The sequence below is a fragment of the Megalobrama amblycephala genome, linkage group LG6 (assembly GCF_018812025.1).
Source record: "Megalobrama amblycephala isolate DHTTF-2021 linkage group LG6, ASM1881202v1, whole genome shotgun sequence".
Taxonomy (NCBI): Eukaryota; Metazoa; Chordata; class Actinopteri; order Cypriniformes; family Xenocyprididae; genus Megalobrama; species Megalobrama amblycephala.
The window spans coordinates 44,766,094-44,780,177 of NC_063049.1; the positions used below are offsets into that span (position 1 = coordinate 44,766,094).

A 14,084-nucleotide genomic window follows, 5' to 3' on the forward strand; every position below is an offset into this window, starting at 1 on the left:
AACTAATCTGACTTTGCCTCAACAGAGGCTGTGATTGGATAACTGGACTAACCAGTGGACCAATCGCATCGCAGCATCTCAAATGTTGGTTTGGTGGTTCTGAAACGTCTGAGTCAAAGTCTGTCGTCAGAATGATTTGGTTTAATTCCTCCAGAAGCGTCTCACACGATTGTGTTCCCAAACACCAGCATCCGAACGCAATAGAACATGAGTTTATTGTGTTTCGTCTGACGCTCTGAGACCAACTCATTTATGATGGAGGAAAAAGAGCCACAGTTTGGGAACTAATTTTGCACCAATTTCCCAGGAAGTGACGATTTTGTTCTCTTGAACACATGGGATGGAAATGCTGCTTTATTTGCGAATGTTTTACACGATATTTCAGTTTTGTGCATAAGTTAAATTCGCACCTTTGGGTGGAAACATAGGTTATGACGACTTCTGCTTCTGAGAACCATGAAAATGTGAAAAGTGTGCATTGATTTTGTGTTTCAGGCCGCCAGTAAATTACAGAGGAGAGTTTGGCTCCTCCAGCCCTTCACTGTTGACCCTTGACTCTTGACCTCTGGGAAAACTTAACCAGCTGACCATCTATCCGTCCATCCGTCCTGTCATCATGTCTTTAGGACAGTGTATATAAAGAACTCAAACTTCCCTGAGTTAAACCAGCTGTCTCAAACTTCAACTGATGTGTCAGGCCATTAAGAGTTCACCTAATCATTATTTACTCACCGTCATGTTGTTTCAAGCCTGTATGAGTGTCGTTCTTCTGTAGAAAACAAAAGATATTGTTTAGCAGAACATCTGAGCTGCTGTTTCCAACCAGGTTCATTACTGACAGACATCGAAATAATCTAAAACTAAAACATTAGTTTATTTTTTGGAGCCCATTGGCAGATATTTGTTCTTGTTTTAGGCGTAAAACCAATTCATTTTGATATGTTTTTCAGTAAACAAGACTTAATATCTTCAGTCATTTTGCTTCTCCAGTAAATGTATCTTGATTTAAGAATGTTTAGATATTTGTGCTGGAAAACAAGACAGAAATGCAGAGGAAGAACAGAGTTTTTTTGCAGTGAATTGGCTTGTTACCTTCAAGGAAAAACAACATTGAAGTCGAGATAATAAAACACAATAATGCATGTTTTTTTAAGGTGCCTGTACTTTAAGGATCATATAATAGTAAAGACGCCTATTAATTACAAATAAATGGCAAGAAACACATTGAACTAAACACATTTTTGTAAAACTGGATTCACAACTTCAGTTATTGGGCTGGTGAACAGGAATCTTTCTGTGCGACTGACCTAAAGAGAGATTCACTGTGATAACTAGTTGTTTAGATTCATCCAGCTTTAGATTCAACTCAAAACTACATACATCTTTCTTGACGATTCTCTTTGGTCTTCATCATCTCATTGGTCTCTGTGTGTAACAATATTTTCATCAACAAACACCCTGTTTGAGAATTTGAATAAACCCTACAGATGCACAAGACATGAAGGTCCATCTGGAGAGAATTAGAGAGAATACGGCTTGTGGCAAACACAAAGCTATACTCTCTCAAGACAACAGAGATGCCAAAACGCCTGCTGAAAACTCTAGCACTAAGTACTAAAGTTGAATGCAAACAGTGTTTTTGTGTTCCGGATGTGAATGATTCCCCAAGCCATGTGTTGTTGAGGAAAGTGTGCAGTTACTTTACTAAATGATCAGATTCACCATTTTTACCTGCTGCACTAGAAAACTAGAAAAACCACAAATACAGACCAGAAGATGCTGAGACCACTGAGATTCTGTCACCACTGAGATTATGTGATTGTGGATGCAGGAGTCTTGAACACCACATATGAGAAAACACCTAGAAACTTCATAGCAACACTTAAAAACACCCAGAGCAGCTTAACTGCATAGTAACTCCCTAGCAACCACCCAGAATATCTTGGCAACCACATAGTAAAACACTTTCAAACACCCAGAGCAGCTTAACTGCATAGCAGCACCTTAGCAACCTCATAGCAACACACTAAAACACTCACAGCAGCTTAACTGCATAGCAACACCCTAGCAACCACCTAGAGTGACCTGGAAAATGCATGGACACACACTAAAACAATCAAAGCAGCATAACTACATAGCAACACCCTAACAACCACCAGAGCACCCTGGCAAATGCATAGACACACACTAAAAGCACTCAGAGCTTAACTGCATAGCAACACTCTGGCAACCACCCAGAACACCTTGGCAACCACATAGCAATACACTTTCATACACCCAGAGCAGCTTAACTGCATAGCAACACATTAGCAACCTCATAGCAACACACTAAAAACACTCATAGCAGCTTAACTGCATAAAAACACCCTAGCAACCACATAGCAACACACTAAAAACACACAGAGCATCTTAACTTCACAACAACACCCTAGCAACCTCATAGCAACACACTAAAACAACCAGAGCAGCTTAACTGCATATCAACACCCCAGCAACCACCCTGAACACCCTAGTAAACGCCTAGCAACACACTCAAAAACACCCAGAGCAGCTTAACTGCATAGCAACATATTAGCAACCTCATAGCAACACACTAAAAACACTCAGAGCAGCTTAACTGCATATCAACACCCTAGCAACCACCCATAACACCCTAGCAACTCAGAGCAGCTTAACTGTATAGCAATACCCTGGCAAACGCATAGCAACACCCTAGCAACCACCCAGAACACTCTGGCAAATGCATAGCTACACACTAAAAATACCCAGAGCAGCTTAACTGCATAGCAACAACCTAGCAACCACCAAGAACACCATGGCAAATGCACAGCCACACACTAAAAACACTCAGTGCAGCTTAACTGCATAGCAACACCCTAGCAACCACCCAGACGACCCTGGCAAATGCATAGACACACTAAAAACACTCAGAGCAGATTAACTGCATAGCAACACTCTAGCAACCACTCAGGACACCCTTTCAAACGAACAGGCATATGCTAAAAACACCCAGAGCAGATTAACTGCATAACAACACCCTAGCAACTGACCAGAAGACCCTGGAAAATAAATAGCCACACACTAAAAACACTCAGAGCAGCTTAACTGCATAGCAACACCCTAGCAACCACCCAGAACACCATGGTAAATGCACAGCTACACACTAAAAACACTCACAGCATCTTAACTGTAATCTCTTGTAAACTCCCGAAATCTGTGCACACACTGATTGTTAATTTATAGGATTCAATCCCACATTGAAATTTTTCTCAGAGAAACTCAATCATTTTGCGAGTGAATGCAAATTTTGGAGGAACACAATTGTTTTGCCAAGTAATATATAATTTTTTCTCCCATCTCATCATTTTTCCATCAGCATATCCCCTTAGGCTGCGTAGAAGCGGTTAAAATCACACAGTGAAGTTTTTCTAAAGCATTTCTAACTAGGCTGGTGTATTTTATACTACTGGCCATGAGCGGATGTTGAGCAGCAGTGATGTTTTCATGTGAAAATGAAAAGCACGTGTGTCTAATCCTCTCAGCATTTGACAGAAACCTGAGACGACTGACCAGGACACAGACTTCACCAATAAAACAAGAGATGTTTGTCCATTTAAACCTCTTCTGTTTGATTTAACAGTGTAGGTGGAGCAGAACACTGACCGCACAGACACGACTGGACTTAACTTTGGCCAAGGCTGATTTAATCAAATGCATTTTGTAGTTATGTGCTATAACATCAGGTAACACTTCTTGAGACACTAGACTATAAGTAACTTTGCAACTACATGTCAACTAGCAGTCATTAGTAGACGGTCTGCTCAGTATCAGCTGTCATTGTTGCAAAGTTCATCAATTTCAAGTTCAACAAATGAAAAAGGTCATTCACATGCGTTTCACATCTGGCATGATTTTGCTTGAGATGAAGCTGTTTATGATTGTTTAAGTGTTGCTCAGACCTCGAGTGAAGGTGCAGGCCACTTTTACCAGTTTGCTGACAGGATCCGTCTGGCTCATGTGGAACCGCGTTTCTTTCCCGCCGGTCAGACTCAGGCTGTGCATCAGCCGGTGAAGTGCGTTTCTCTCATTTTCAGCTCTCTGAGGGCAGAAACATGGTTTATCATCACACTTGAGTGAAGAGTTACCTCACTGCCTTCAGGCTACGCTTCTCTTTTGTCCTGCACACAATAAATCATCTTCCTTCAGTCCAGCTGCTGCAGTTCTTGTGTTGTGCAGTGATTCAGCCACGAGGCTCTTCATGACGGGAATCACACTGCAGGAAATGATGCTCTTCCTCAGTATTTGTGCTGTTTTTACAAATGAGGACATCCCTAAAAAGAGATTTTGACAGGTTTAGCTCACTTCTAAGTACAGTTTTGTCCCTAAAATAGGGTTAAGTAGGTACACAAATACACACTCACACACACAAAGACACACGCACACACACACAGAGACACAGACAGAGACACACACGCACAGAGATACACATACACACAGACACACGCGCACACACACACATGCACAGAGACACACACACACTCTCACAAACAGAGACACACACACATGCACATACACACAGAGACACACACAGAGACACACACGCAGAGACACACACACACTCTCACAAACAGAGACACACACACATGCACATACACACAGAGACACACACACAGTCACACACACACACACACACACAGAGACACACACACATGCACATGCACACAGAGACACACACACAGAGACACACACACAGAGACACACACACACACACACAGAGAGACACACGCACACACACACATGCAAACACACACACATGCACACAGAGATACACACAGAGAGACACACTCACGCACACACAGACATGCACAGAGACACACACACACACTCTCACACACGCACATGCACACACAGAGACACACACACACACAGAGACACAAACACACACACAGAGACACACACACACACACCCACATGCACACAGAGACACACACACATACACAGAGACACACACACACAGAGACACAAACACACACACAGAGACACACACAGAGACACACACAGAGACACACACACACACACACACACACACACACACACACACACACAGAGAGTCTGTGTGATCATGCAGCTCTCTGTCTCAGTGTGGTCTCGTTGCTTCAGCTGTTCAGTTCTCAGTCTCCTGGTGTCAATAGTTTTGCTGAAGACACTTTTGAACTGCTTTACTTTGAAGTTTTACTATTAAAATACTGTAAGAGATCTTTGTGGATCTTCTGACAAACAATTCAGCCACAAAAATCAAACCTATAAATCACACAAATGGGAACTATCCTGATGTCACATTAATGCACTCCAAAAAATTATGCTCTTCCTCAGTGTTTCTGTCTTGTTTTCCAGTACAAATATCAAAACATTCTTAAATCAAGATACTTTTACTGTGTGGTTCAGGTATTTCCTGTGTTATATGGACAAAATGTCCCCATAAAGACGGCAGTGGAGTCAGAAAAATAATCTTGTATTCCCTTTGAATTAAGTTTATTTTTCTGACGCCACTGGCAGATATTTGTTCTTGTTAAAGGCACAAACTCAATTAACAAGACTTAATATCTTCAGTCATTTCTCTTCTCCAGTAAATGTATCTTGATTTAAGAATCTTTAGATATTTGTGCTGTAAAACAAGAAACACTGAGGACGAACATCACATCATTCAAGTTCTCTTAAAATGGGCCTTCATTCTTTCTCAGGGAGTGATTTTCTTCTCTCACGATCAAGAATGTGTTTCTGCAAAACCATTAACATACAGATGTTCATCCAGTCCTGTAAATCCAATCACAATAGCTTGATTTGCCTGAAAATTGATGAATCCCCAGACCATTGTAAAGGAATTTTATATCAATGCTCAATTTATTTCACATGACTAAGTGAGTACTAAAGCTTTCATTTCACTGCTGACCAGGAGATCTTTGAAGTACGTTTGAGCAACATCTGTGTGGAATCAAGCAAATGGATGTTATAAACTCATACAGTCTGTTTGAACGTCGATTCAGGGAAGTATTTGATCATTCAGCTTTAGGAGACACACGAACAGTTGATCAGGCCTGTTTAGAATGGATGCAAATCTCCAAATGCTTTTCATGTACATGTCCAACTTTCCATCCAGAAGGATTACCAACAAAACTCTTTTCAGGTCAGAGAAACCAGACCAGTTCTGCAAAAAAATAATGTTCTTATCTTGTTTTCCAGTACCTAAACATTCTTCAATCATTTTTCTGACCCCATAGTCACACTTGTGCTTGCATGGTCAGAAATGAGCGCATTGGAAATGAATGGGAAGTGAATTTCATCTAGTGGAAGCGTTTGGTACTGCACCCAAACAAAATCTTACTGAAAGCTCATTTTTTGAGATATCAAGCTCAAATTTGAAACAACTTGTTTAGATTTATGGCTTTGATTTTCTCACAGTTTTAGAGTAAAACGTCTTTTGGAAAACATTTTTTTTTAAAAATACATTTTTTTTTTTTTTTTGCATTTTTCATAACTGTTACGTCCCCCTGGCGTCTAGAGGATATGGAGACGTAACATGAGAAAAGATTAACTATTAAAAAGCTGTTAAAAGAATGGACTCATTTATTAAGGAGATGTGATGTGTGTAGTAAAGAAACAGGCAGAGAAGAACTAAATTTGTAGTTGCTTTTAGTAAGGGAAAATAATTCAATGTAACAAAACACCCAATGATACAAAAAGCAGTGAACCAAACATACATCCAAAACAAACAAATACCTATTTACAAATTATATACAAAAGTAAAATAAACGATAAAGCGAGGGACGAGAGCGGTGCTAAAACAAAGAAATCAATAAAACAAAACAAGTTAACTAAACCAACAAATTCTAAACTAATCAAAAGAAAGCAAGGAAAATAACATCTTCAGTGTAGAACACCGCTATCTACACTAACTAACAAACATAAATACATAAATTGGCACCCGCTCCTAAACTAGTGTGTTTAAACAACTTTACTCTAAGTGCTGCGAGGTGCAAGTCACGTGACATACTAACCTGGTCCCATCACTATGTATCAGAGAAGGACTTGAACAAACTCTGGAAAAACCGAGAGTCGAGTCACGCCATAATCACAGTATCAGTAGTAAAGCATGATGAGCAAAGTTTCAAATGAAGAAAACACACAATAAACAAATCAAACTAAACAAGAGCAAAAATACAACAGCAAACGCAGGAGAGCAAACAAAAACAAAGCAAGCGCTTCTCCCGCGCTCGTGTCACATCCGGGTCTTTATACGCGCCCACTAGCATCTGATTGGTTCTCAGGATGTCGCGAGACTCCGATGACTGGCAGCGACGTCATCCAATTACGGGACCTGTAACAAGTGAGAGTGAAGGAGAGAGAGAGAGAGAGAGAGAGAGAGAGAGAGAAAACACTACGGGACGTAACACCCCCACCCTTAAAAAAAACAAACATACACATGTTTGATAGAACCAACCTAGACCAGTAGGTACTCTTCCTTAGACCCGAGACAGAGCGTCTGCCACGATGTTATCTGTACCTTTCTTGTACCGGATCTCAAGATTGTAGTTCTGAAAAATAAGGGACCACCTCATCAACCTTTGGTTCTGGTTACACATACGTGAAATAAAGGTTAACGGGTTGTGGTCTGTATAAACAGTCACAGGAAGAACAGAAGAACCAACGTAAACCTCAAAGTGTTGGATTGCTAACAGCAAAGCCAAAGCCTCCTTCTCTATCGTTGAATAGTTCCGTTGACTTCTATTAAACTTCTTAGAGAAATAACAGACCAGGTGATCGATTCCATCCTTATCCTCTTGTATGAGTACGGCACCAGCGCCTAAATCACTCGCATCCACCTCCAGTTTGAACGCCAAGGAGAAATTTGGAGCAGTCAGAACAGGCTCACTACACAGCAACACTTTAATATTTTCAAATGCTGTTTGACATTCATCTGACCAAACAAAAGGTTCTGAAGGACTGAGTAAAGTAGTTAATGGTGCAGCCACGGAGGAGAAATTACGACAAAAACACCGATAGAAACCGGCCATGCCCAGGAATCTACGTAGCTCACGTCGGGTCTTAGGAACTGGAAAGTCATTTATCGCTGAAATTTTGGCCATCACCGGACGTACTTGACCATACCCCACCTGCTTACCAAGGTAAGTCACTGTAGCCTTACCGATTTCACACTTGGAGAAATTCAAAGTCAATGAAGCCTCCTGCAAATGCTTGAACACAGTCTCTAAAAGAGATACATGCTCACCCCAACTCTGTGAATAAACCACAATATCATCAAGATAAGCGTTACAATTCGGGACATCAGCAAGAACCAAATTAACCAGTCTCTGAAAAGTGGCTGCGGCATTTCGCAGGCCGAACGCCATAACCCTGTACTGAAGAAAACAATCTGGTGTTACAAAAGCTGAAATTTCAGATGCTCTGGGCGTTAATGGAACTTGCCAATATCCCTTGAGCAAATCCAGCATACTCACAAATTTGGCGGAACCAACGCTGTCAACACAGTCCTCCATCCGTGGCATCGGGAAACAATCAGGGACAGTTACAGCATTGACACGTCGGTAGTCTGTACAAAAGCGTGCGGTACCATCTGACTTTTGTACCAAAAGACATGGCGAACTCCATGCACTAACACTAGGACTGGCTAAACCTTTCTCTAATAGATACTGAGTTTCCTTCTTCATTGCAGCTCTTTTAATAAAGTTAACTCTATAAGGATGCTGCTTAATCGGCTGGGCCTCCCCTACATTGATATCATGCTGTAAAACATTGGGTTAGTGTAGGAGTGTCCCCCAGTATAGAAGAAAAATTGCTAAGGAGTTTAATGATATCATCCCTCTGATCGGTATTAAGATGTGCCAAGAAACTTGACAGGTTGGCTAGGGTTTCAGAATTAGACAATCTAGCAGATAACAATGGGGTATCTAACTCCAATAAGCCTTCTGCATTGTCTCGGTCGTCAACAAGTGAGCTCTCATCACATGCCACCCCTACTGGTCGGACAGAATCGTCTTCCTTCTCCTTAGGTGACTCCCTGTCATCTCTGGTATGGTAAGCTTTTAACATATTGATATGACATACCCGTTTTTGACGTCTCCTGTCTGGTGTACGCAATACATAATCTGTCTCTCCTCTCTTCTCCAAGATCTCATAAGGCCCTGAAAACCGTGCGGTTAATGCGGACCCCAGAACAGGAAGTAGAACCAGCACCTGATCGCCAACTGCAAAAGATCTGTTGACAGCAGCTTTATCATACCACATTTTCATCTTGCCTTGAGCTTTAGCCAATGTCTCACGAGCCAGCATACATGATTTCTGAAGTTGATCACGGAATTTGCTAACATAGTCTAACACGTTTGTTTTCTTAGAGTCCTCAATGCCTAACATCCTCTCTTTTAGGACTTTCAATGGTCCTCTAACAGTATGGCCAAAGACCAGCTCTGATGGGCTGAACTTGAGGGACTCCTGCACTGTTTCACGGATTGAAAATAAAAGCAAGGGAACACCTTTGTCCCACTCAGACCCGGTCTCGAGGCAGTATTTCCTAAGCATAGCTTTTAAAGTCTGATGGAACCTCTCCAAGGACCCCTGACTTTCTGGGTGATAGGCACTGGATACACGATGTGCAATATTGAGTGATTTAAAAACTTGAGCACACAGTTTAGATAGAAAATTAGTCCCCTGATCAGTCTGGACAATTCTCGGTAAACCAAAAGTGGTAAAGAACTTCGTTAAAACTTTAACAACTGCTTGAGATGTGATTTTACGTAGTGGAATTGCTTCCGGGTATCTGGTAGCTGAACACATAATAGTCAAAAACTGATTACCAGATTTGCTGTAAAACGCGATTGTATGTTTTCGTCACTCCTAAGTGTCCGGAGACCAGATGATCGTGCGCCAATGACAGTACCTGTTGACGAAAAATGGAAGGAACCACCACCTGATAAACAACGTTCCACTCATCCTCGACAGCACTATTTTTATGCCACTTCCGCATCAGCAGTCCATCTTTCACTAAAAATGAGACATTGTTAAGTGCAGGTTTCTCAGCCAGTTTAAAACATTTTACAAGTGAAATATCATTCTTCTGAGCTTCGATTAGACTCTCACGAGTTACCGTCAATATTAATGGGTCGCTTACGACAACCTCATTCCCCTGATCACTGACATGAGACTCATCTGCAAGACTTCCCTCAGCCTCTTGATCTGCACATAAGAAAGAGTCAAATAAAGACACACCACCATCTTTCTTTGATTGAACTTTGAACTTTCGTCGGCACCCTAAAAAAGGACTTTTCAATGCTTGCTGGCTGAAAAACATTTCGGTGTGTGAGCACAAACTCATCCGCTAACACTGCTGCCTGAGATAAAGTTGTTACTTTCTGTTCATTCAAATACAGTACCATTCTCTCTGGAAGACACTGTTTAAAATCTTCTAGTAACATAAGCTCTCCAAGCGATGTGAAATCATCCACCTTACTAGAAGCACACCACCTATCAAAAAGGATTCCCTTGTCTCGGGCAAATTCGACATACGTTTGACTGGCGTTTTTTTTACGAGAACGAAATTGCTGCCTATAGGCCTCTGGGACTAATTCATAAGCTTTAAGTACAGCTAGCTTAACCACCTCATACTTAAGACTGTCTTCTAAAGACAGGGTTGAATAAACCTCTAAAGCTTTCCCAGCTAATTTACATTGCAACAACAATGACCATACCTCTTTTGGCCAACCCAAAGAAGTTGCGATTCTTTCGAAAGCGTTAAAATAGCTATCCACTTCCGTTTCACGAAAACTTGGCACTAAGGCAATATGTTTGCCAACATTAAAAGTGGCTGAAGTCGAATTAGCTGAATTGTCACTTACCGATGAAGAGTTCTGCGAAACAGAGGAAACCGCAGCAGCCTTCGCCGCCTCGATGTCCAACTGTCGAAGCTTAACCTCCTTATCGGCTTCAATTTCGAGCTTGCGCACCTGTAGACGCAGATCTAGTTCTGCTTGGCGGGATTGTGCTCTTTCTCGAGCTTCCATACGGAGCCGTTCAATCCGCACTCTCAACTGCGCCTCCCCTGTTGACCTGGGAGAGACTGGTGAAAAAGGTTCAAAAGGTGGAAGAGTTGCCCCAACGGTAGCCTCCGCCTCCGCTGTGACTAACTCGCCCTCACCTTCACCTACCTTCCCAGCATTTTGCTCCACGCCCGCAAGATCTGCCCCTCGGTCTACCACCGGCAAGCTTAACACTCCAGAGTCAATTAAGCAGTCAATCAATTCAGCTTTCATTTTCTTTTTTAAAGTTTGCTTTGGAATCGCAATTTGGAAGTGGTTAGCTATAATTAACAACTCATCTTTTCTGCACTTCTCAATCACCTCTAATGAGGGATTATTAACAAAGCTCTGCAAGTTAAACGCCATCAAAACTCATCAACATATCCCACAAGACCAAATTTGCTCAACCTGCATTCACACAAAATTCTGCCTGTAACCACACACATCTTATTCCTTAACAAAGGAGACCGCATCGCTTTGGGACGAGCCCCCAATTATGTTACGTCCCCCTGGCGTCTAGAGGACATGGAGACGTAACATGAGAAAAGATTAACTATTAAAAAGCTGTTAAAAGAATGGACTCATTTATTAAGGAGATGTGATGTGTGTAGTAAAGAAACAGGCAGAGAAGAACTAAATTTGTAGTTGCTTTTAGTAAGGGAAAAATAATTCAATGTAACAAAACACCCAATGATACAAAAAGCAGTGAACCAAACATACATCCAAAACAAACACCTATTTACAAATTATATACAAAAGTAAAATAAACGATAACAAAGCGAGGGACGAGAGCGGTGCTAAAACAAAGAAATCAATAAAACAAAACAAGTTAACTAAACCCCAACAAATTCTAAACTAATCAAAAGAAAGCAAGGAAAATAACATCTTCAGTGTAGAACACCGCTATCTACACTAACTAACAAACATAAATACATAAATTGGCACCCGCTCCTAAACTAGTGTGTTTAAACAACTTTACTCTAAGTGCTGCGAGGTGTAAGTCACGTGACATACTAACCTGGTCCCATCACTATGTATCAGAGAAGGACTTGAACAAACTCTGGAAAAACCGAGAGTCGAGTCACGCCATAATCACAGTATCAGTAGTAAAGCATGATGAGCAAAGTTTCAAATGAAGAAAACACACAATAAACAAATCAAACTAAACAAGAGCAAAAACACAACAGCAAACGCAGGAGAGCAAACAAAAACAAAGCAAGCGCTTCTCCCGCGCTCGTGTCACATCCGGGTCTTTATACGCGCCCACTAGCATCTGATTGGTTCTCAGGATGTCGCGAGACTCCGATGACTGGCAGCGACGTCATCCAATTACGGGACCTGTAACAAGTGAGAGTGAAGGAGAGAGAGAGAAAACACTACGGGACGTAACAATAACAATAAACTTAAAATTCTCTAACTTTTCTTTTTAAGTTAACAACAGTAGTCTGTCTTCTCAAACCCTCTGGTGCTCTTCGCTTGGCAGTCATTACAATGAAATGAATATTTTAGTTCAATGTTTTTTTTAATATTTTGTATTTTGATTTTATGGTACTAAATAATATTTATGCAGAAATTATAATAATTTATTACATTTTTGAGCATTTCACAAAAAACTAATAAATCTTCAGTTTGGTCTCTTTTTAAAGATGAAACTTGACAGATTATTGATAAAGGGAAAAAAGTTTTAAAAAGTGAAACTAAAAAAAGTTATAGAATTTTACATTTATTGTTATGAAAAATGCACTATAATACCATTTTTAATTTTTATATAAAATATATATTTTACAAAACATGTTTTACTTTAAAACTGTGTGAAAATCAAAGCCATAAATTTAAACAAGTTCCAAATTTGAGCTTGATATCTCAAAAAATGAGCTTTCAGTCAGATTTTGTTTGGGCGCAGTACCAAACGCTTCCGCTAGATGAATTTTGTTTCCCATTAATTTCCAATGCACTCATTTTTGATTGCAAACAACACAAGTGTGACTATTTTATTCAGGACCATTTAACCTTTTCGAACCATGTCAATGATTTGTGTGTGTGTTCACATAGCAAGTGCCAAAAAAGTTTTGTACCATTTCGATGAAGTAAAAAAAAGCAAAATGGCACCAGAAAGTTAAAGACCAAACTTCAGTTTAAATCAGTTTTCATTTTCAGCTCTATGCTCAAAACTACTGAATAACTACTGAATAAATAGAAATCAATACCACTAAATCCCCTACAAATACAAAATATTAAATAAAAGGCATTATCAAACTAAAATATAGTACATTCATTTCATTGGGGGAGTCAGGGGTGAAAACCCATCTGACACACTGTACAGTAAACTAACCAGACTGAATGACACTTCAGAGATGCGTAACAAACTTCAGGGCAGGTTTTTGGGAGGGACGGACGCAGACATAAATTTAAGATGTAACTCAGAAACAGCTGTGTGAGGCCTGCTTTTCCACTTGGACTGTCTCTTTTTTGACCTTATAAACCATAAATCTATGATCTGCAAACCATCAATACTTTTCAGGCTGGTTTACATATGAACCTGTGGGGGATCTGAGGTCACTTTCTTTTCAAGCATGGCTTATTATATTGCGATATGTAAATAGTCCAATTAGTTTTTAGTGAATGTTTGTTTTATCGCTGTACATATGGAAATAAAATAACAATATAAACCCTGCAACAGTCTATAATAAACCTATAACATCGGTTGTCACACTGTTTCTTCAAGTCAAGGTCAGTTGTGCTCCAGTGGCCATGTGTAAATCATTACATATTAATGGAAATGCCTCTGGGAATGGGAAAGGGGAAACAGGTCAAAACCGAGGAGTTGTCGAGTCCCTTAAGAGTTTCAATGTAAAAATCAAGGTTCTGCCAGTTATTACCTTGTCATCGTTCCTCAGTTTGTCCTTAATTGCGAACACATCTGGAAATAACTCAGAATTATTGTGAAATACAAGGTGATTCAGCAGGTTCTGACTAAATGTTTAATTGTTTACAGAA

General features: G+C 40.4%; 1 protein-coding gene across 1 annotated transcript in view; it reads right to left on the minus strand.

The window, feature by feature from the left end:
- Window positions 1–14,084, minus strand: part of LOC125270828 — a 455,327-nt gene that overhangs the window by 328,238 nt on the left and 113,005 nt on the right. The gene's annotated exons all lie outside the window — the stretch shown is intronic.